Raw genomic sequence first — 6698 nt, forward strand, 5'->3', positions numbered from 1 at the left:
GGAGGGAGGGGGAGGGAGGGCGGGAGGAAGAGAGAGAGACAGAGAGAGAGAAAATCCTATCTTGTGTAGTCCACAGACACTGGAGTGGCATGAAGCCAAGCCTCAGGCTTTCTTCCAACTCTGAAGAGGGTGACTGTGATGTACCAGGTGACTGATCTGGAGCCTATCCCACGTTCTCACAGTCAAGCTTTCCCTAGACTCCCTTCCCATTGGCTGAGGCAGTGAACGCACCAAGGCAACTATGCTTCTTAGGAGACACAGAGCCTCTGTGATAAGCCATATTGTATTGGCTTAAGAACCATACTCCTCAAGCTGTCTGAAGCTTCCTTGGGCAGCATGACAGGCTAGTTGAGGACTGCTCTGCCCAGGCTGCCTTCTTTGTCTCCTTACTAAAGTCAGACTTGCATACTACTGAGTCTGGGTCTTTGGGCATGATTTTTTATTGTTGCTGTTAATTTATTTATTATTGTTGTTGTCGTCATGTGCATGCACACACGTGTGTGTGTGTGTGTGTACGTGTATATGGATGTGCTTGTATGATGTGGGATACATGTAGAAGACAATTTTAGGAGTTCTCTCCTCTCACTTTCTCGAGGCAGGGCTCTCTTATTGTTTCTGCCAAGTCGTGTACTCCAGGCCAGCCGATCCTCAAGCGTCCAGGCGGTGCTCCTGTCTCCACCTTGCTTCTCACCCTAGGAATACACAGATCACAGATTCAGGCCACTGCATCTGGCTTTTCCACGTGGGTTCTGGGGATTGAATGTGGATACTCAGGCTTCTGTGGCGAGTGTTCAGATCTGCTGAGCCATCTTGGTAGCCTCTCTGGGCTCTTTAAAGACAACTCCAACTCCTTCCCTGGGATTCCTCGTTGGCTCTCAAGTGTGTTGTAGCTCACATCCTTTTGTGGCTAGTTCTGTGATAGCACCTTCTACTCAGGGGACCTGATGCAAGAGGCCATGGAAGCTCTTCCAAACCACACGCTGGAAGCCAGATAGAAATAGAAATGTTCCTGTTGTCTCAGCTTCACAGGAGCCCGAGGCAGGAAGGACACTTGAGCCCAAGAATATGAGACCAGCTTGGACGATGTAGTGAGGGTTAGTCTAAAAATAAACAAATAAATAAACACATGTAGCAATAAAACTCTTTCCTCCTGGAAAGCGCCAAAGCTGGAACTGTGAATTTAAAGTCAGTATGGCCGAGTCCAGATACCCTTGAATATGGGGTAGGGTGACAGGATTGAAGATGCTCCGGGCCAAGGGACACCCCTGTTTTAGTTAGGGGTTTATTGTTGTGAAGAGGCCCCATGACCACAGCATGAAGGAAAACATTTAACTGGGGGTGGCTTACAGTTCAGAGTTTTAGTCCATCATTAGCATGGTGGGAAGCATGGCGGCACACAAGCAGACTTGGTGTTGGAGAGGTAGCTGTGAGTTCTATGTCTGGATCAGCGGGAAGAAGGGAGAGGGAACCACTGGGACTGGCTTGAGCTTCTGACACCTCACAGCCCACCCACCTGTGACGCGCCTCCTCCAACAAGGCCACACCTCCAAGAATGCCACTCCCTATGAGTCCATGGGGGCATTTTTATTCAGACTACCACAACCACATTTGCCGTTCTCATCTATTGCTGCTTACACCCCTTCAGGAACAGGGGGACTCCTTGGCCATCTAGTGGAGCTGTCTTTTTAGTCCTTCTTACTACACATTTCAAACTAACATCCCCAGTGCTTGGTCTTCTCCTTTGGAATACACTAAGCACATGGTTCTGTTCTTCTGATACTTCTCCAGCTGCATGGTGATCTCCCCTTGCCTAGCTTGTGGGAAGAGGATGCTAGCCAAGATGCCAGCTGAATTCCAGCTGCCTTGCAACTTTCCTGACATCTGCCTATGACTAGACACCTTCCAAACACCATTCTTTTTTTTTTAAGTTAAAAATTTTTGTTTGTTTGTTTTTTTTTTTTTTTTTTTTTTTTGAGACAGGGTTTCTCTGTAACTTTGGAGCCTGTCCTGGAACTAGCTCTTGTAGACCAGACTGGCCTCGAACTCCCAGAGATCCACCTGCCTCTGTCTCCTGAGTGCTGGGATTAAAGGCGTGTGCCCCCACCGCCTGGCTTAACTTTAAATTTTTTTTTTACAAAGTTATTAATTTATTTTCTATCCTGGCTGCAGTTTCCACTCCCTCCTCTCCTTCCAGCCCCTCCCCTCCTCCCCACTCTGTCATGCCCCTAGTCTAACCCTCCCCATTTCTGCTTAGGAAAGGGCAGATTGCCCATGAGTTTTAATAAAACACGGCATATCAAGTTGTAGTAAAACTAAGCACCTCCCCATGTATTAAGGCTTGGTAAGGAGACCTAGTATGGGGAATAGGGTCCCAAAAGCCAATAAAAAGTCAGAGACAGCCCCCGTGCCCACTGATAGGAGTCCCACAGAAGAATCAAGCTACACAACCGTAACATGTATGCAGAGTTCCTAGGCCAATCCCACATAGGCTTCCAGGTTGTTGGTTCAGTCTTGATGAGCCCCTTCGAGCCCAGGTTAGTTAGTTGATTCTGTGGGGTTTCTTGTGGTGTCCTTGACCCCTCTGACTCCTACAATCCTTTTTACCCTTCTCCTGCAGGATTCCTCAAAATCCACCTAATGTTTGACTATGGGTCTGCATCTGTTGCCAGCAGTTGCTGGCTGAAGCCTCTCTGATGACAGTTTGGCAAGGCACCAATCTGGGCATAGGAGATGTCCCGTTCAGTCTATGTACCCGATAATGCTAGGAGTCTTAGCTGGGACCATCCTTGAAGATTTTCGGGAGGTCCCCACACACCAGGTTTTTTACCTGACCCCCCCCAAATACCACCCTTTTCCAGTAGGCTTTTTCAGTACTCTCCTCCTCTACCCCCTGCAACCCGATCACCCCTGTTCCCATCCCCACCTGCCCTCAGTCCACTCAGGATGGCTATTTCCTCTCCCCGGGAGATCTGGGTGATCTGTCATGAACTCTCCTTGTTACATAGTGTCTCTGAGTCTGTGGATTGTATCACAGTTATCCTTTGTTTTACAGATAATATCCACTTAGGAGAGTGCACACCCAGACAGCATTCTTTTTTTAAAAAATTTATTTATTTATTAAAGATCTCCGTCTCTTCCCCGCCACTGCCTCCCATTTCCCTCCCCCTCCCCCAACCAAGTCCCCCTCCCTCCTCAGCCCAGACAGCATTCTTATTGAACAGTTATTGGAAAAGTGCTTGGGGGATCCAGATCAAAATGCCAGGAAGGCACAAGATGGGCGTTCATGCTTCAAAAAAAACCTCAAATGGTCTAACGGCTTCTGTTTGCCATTTGACCAAGTTAAGACCTAATCTTTCCACTATCAAGATGCCCTCAACACCTCACGCCAGGGAGTTTCACAATTTACCAGGCAGGCGGGAATAGACAGGAATCCACGCTCAGGTTGGCTTATTCATCCATGTTTTGTAGGTCATAGAAAGACAGAATCATGAGCTCCTGGCAACAAGATTTACCTTAAGCAAACATTTTCGCCAAATGAATGCATCTTTTGTCCCCGCTATGCCACCAAGGCACTGGTGTCACAAACACCTACTCTTTCCATCTGGGAATTTTTGTTTGCAGAAACAAAACGCTAGGGCACAGAGAAAGTCGCCATTATCTGGCTCAGCTGGGCAATCAACTTGGACCAAGAGAATGAAACGGACTTTCTGACTTTAGCGCTTTCTTTCTGGCCTCTCAGTTTTGAACTTCAATTAAAAACAATAACAAACAAACTGACAGCTGCTGTTGGCAGGAGAATTACTGTTTGGAGGGTCTTCCCATTGGTAGGTTTCCCATGCTCCGTTGAGTTGTCCCAGACCCACGCACATACCAGAAGCACTGGTTAGACTCAGGGGGTTAACACGAGAGAAAAAGAAAACATGAAATTAGAAAGCCTGATATAGGGGAGAAATAGGGGCAGTTGGAGATGGAAAATGGGCCATGGATATCATCATATTTCATTGTATACATGTATGGAATTCTCAAGCATAAAGAAAAGTATAACACTATGAAAAGATTCGCTTATTTTTTGTTGATGTGTGTAGATGTTTTTATCTGCATGTATGTCTCTGCATCACAGTTATACCATGCCCATAGAGGCCAGAAGAGCGGGGTGGAACTGGAGTTCCCAAAGATGTCAAGCCACCTTGAGATGTGGGTGCTGAGATTCAAACCCAGGACACCTGGTGGAGTAGTCAGTGCCTCTAACTGCAGAGTCATCTCTCAGGTGTCTCGAATATCCATCATATCACATAATCCTCAGGCACCAGGTCTCATCCCAAAGGGCACTATCTCAACCTCTAAGTGACATTACATTCTATCAGTTTGTAACATTGTAGAGAAGGCAAGCTCGGCCTCAGAAAGCATTCAGGAAATGGGGGCATTTCCATTCTGCGTTAATGGTGACAATCTAGGGTCATAGAGATGAAGAACTCTAAAACTATAAAGCCAGGAGGTGACAGAACTGGGGCTCACCTGCATCTGTCTGTAGTAAGAGGGGAGCCACTTGTTGGTTCCCGGCTGCCCAGCCCCAAAATAATCACACAAAAACTGTATTAATTAAATCACTGCTTGGCCCCATTAGCTCTAGCTTCTTATTGGCTAATTCTTACATTAATTTAACCCATTTTTATTAATCTGTATATCACCATGAGGCCGTGGCCTACCAGCAAAGTTTCAGCACATCTATCTCTAGCTGGCAGCTCCATGGTGTCTCTGACGCTGCCCTTCTTTCTCCCAACATTCAGTTCTGTCTTCCCCGCTTACCTAAGTTCTGCCTTGCTATAGGTCCAAAGCGGTTTCTTTATTCATTAATGGTAATCACAGCACACAGAGGGAGATCCCACATCATCTGTCCTTTGCAATCCCACAGTTCAAAGGTGAAAAAGAACTGGTGATTAGGTAGGTAGGTGAGGTCTTGAGTCTGTTTTTGTCAAAGGAGAAGAAAAATGAAAAGTCTGACAAGTCAGGGACCAGTGATGTAGACCAAAGCCCTGAAAAGGTAGCATAGAAAAGGCCGGTTAGCATCTGGGAATGGCGCCCAGGGGAGTGCCTCACTTGGGGACTGTGGAGCAAGGCTGGGAATATTCTAGACCGTGTTACAGGCTACAGTGATTGCTAAACCCCAGTATGCCTCACTACCTCACAAGTCAGCAAAAACCATCCTGTCAGTTATTTTCCAGAAGCTCGGGGGACACCAGAATAACCACACTGTCTCTGCAGATAACAGCACAAAACTGGGAATAAGCACAATGTCTAGTGACAAGCAAAGAAATAACAATTATATGCTAGTCATACAATAGTACTGTGAATCAACCAAAGACACAGGCAAAGACATGGAATGGAAGCAGAGGCTGCTCTTGAGTTTCCCAGCTGCCCAGACCCAAATCATCCCACAAAACTGTATTAATTACAACAATGCTTGACCTATTAGCTTGGACTTCTCATTAACTAACTCTTACTCCTTAAAGTAACCCGTTTCTATTAATTTGTGTATTGCCACGAGGCTGTGACCTACTGGAAGGGTTCCTGTGGTGTTTTTCTTCTTTGGCAGCTACGTGGCATCTCCTTGACTCTGCCTACTCTTTCTCTGTATCTCTTCCAGCCTGGTTATGTTCTACCCTGCCATAGGCCAAAAACAGTTTTATTCATTAACCAAAAAGAGTAACACATATAGAGAAGGACATCCCACATACATGGGATTAATGTGTAACGAAGTCAACAGAGTACATTTATCAAGAGTGTTTTCAGCCTTAAAAAAAATCAAACTCTATTCAAGACAATCATTGTGCCTGTAATCCTAGCCCTCAAGAGGCTGTCAGGAAGACTGTGAGATCAAGGCTAGCCTAGGGTTACACTGAGAGACTCTGGCAGGAATGAGGGAAGGAGAGGGACAAGACGAGAAAAAAAGGAGACACTATAACCTGGAAGACATTAGATTTAGTAAAGTAAATCAGATACAGAAAGGCAAATCCACTTCATCGGGACACCAAAAATAACCAAATTCATAAAAGCAGAGAGTGGAACGGTGGTTGCTAGGGGACAGAGGAAGCGTATGGTGGTTGCTAGGGGACAGAGGAAGCGTATGGTGGTTGCTAGGGGACAGAGGAAGCGTCTCTGGCTTGGTATGTCCAGAGTTTCCCTTCCATGAACTAAGAACTTGTTAGAGATCTCCTGTGCGTTGTGATGCCTCCAGACGGCAGGACTGTGCTGTGCACTCTAAAGTGTGCTGTGGCCAGGGGCCGGTGGGATGGTTTAGGGCTAAAAGTGTTTGTTACTCAAACTCGACAACTTGAGTTCAATTCCTAAAAATACATGAAGGCCAGGAGTGATAGAGAGCACACCGATCATTCTAGCACCCAGGATGCTGAGGCAGGAGGATCATGAGTTTGGGGCCAGCCTAGGCTACATAGTGAGATCTTGGTTTAACACGCACATGCGCACACACACACACACACACACACACACACACAAAGATGAAAAGACACAAGGAAACAGTTGGCAGTTGACTGTGGCACCAGAGCAGTGGCATTAATACTACTGGGCATTTGCCTATGTTCACCTATAACTATATATAACTTCTGATATATAAAATTTTATCATTTTATAAAGCTCAATACAAGAAGCATCATTTTTATAAAGATAATTTTGGATTGAGA

Source organism: Microtus ochrogaster, linkage group LG5, assembly GCF_000317375.1.
Source record: "Microtus ochrogaster isolate Prairie Vole_2 linkage group LG5, MicOch1.0, whole genome shotgun sequence".
NCBI lineage: Eukaryota > Metazoa > Chordata > Mammalia > Rodentia > Cricetidae > Microtus > Microtus ochrogaster.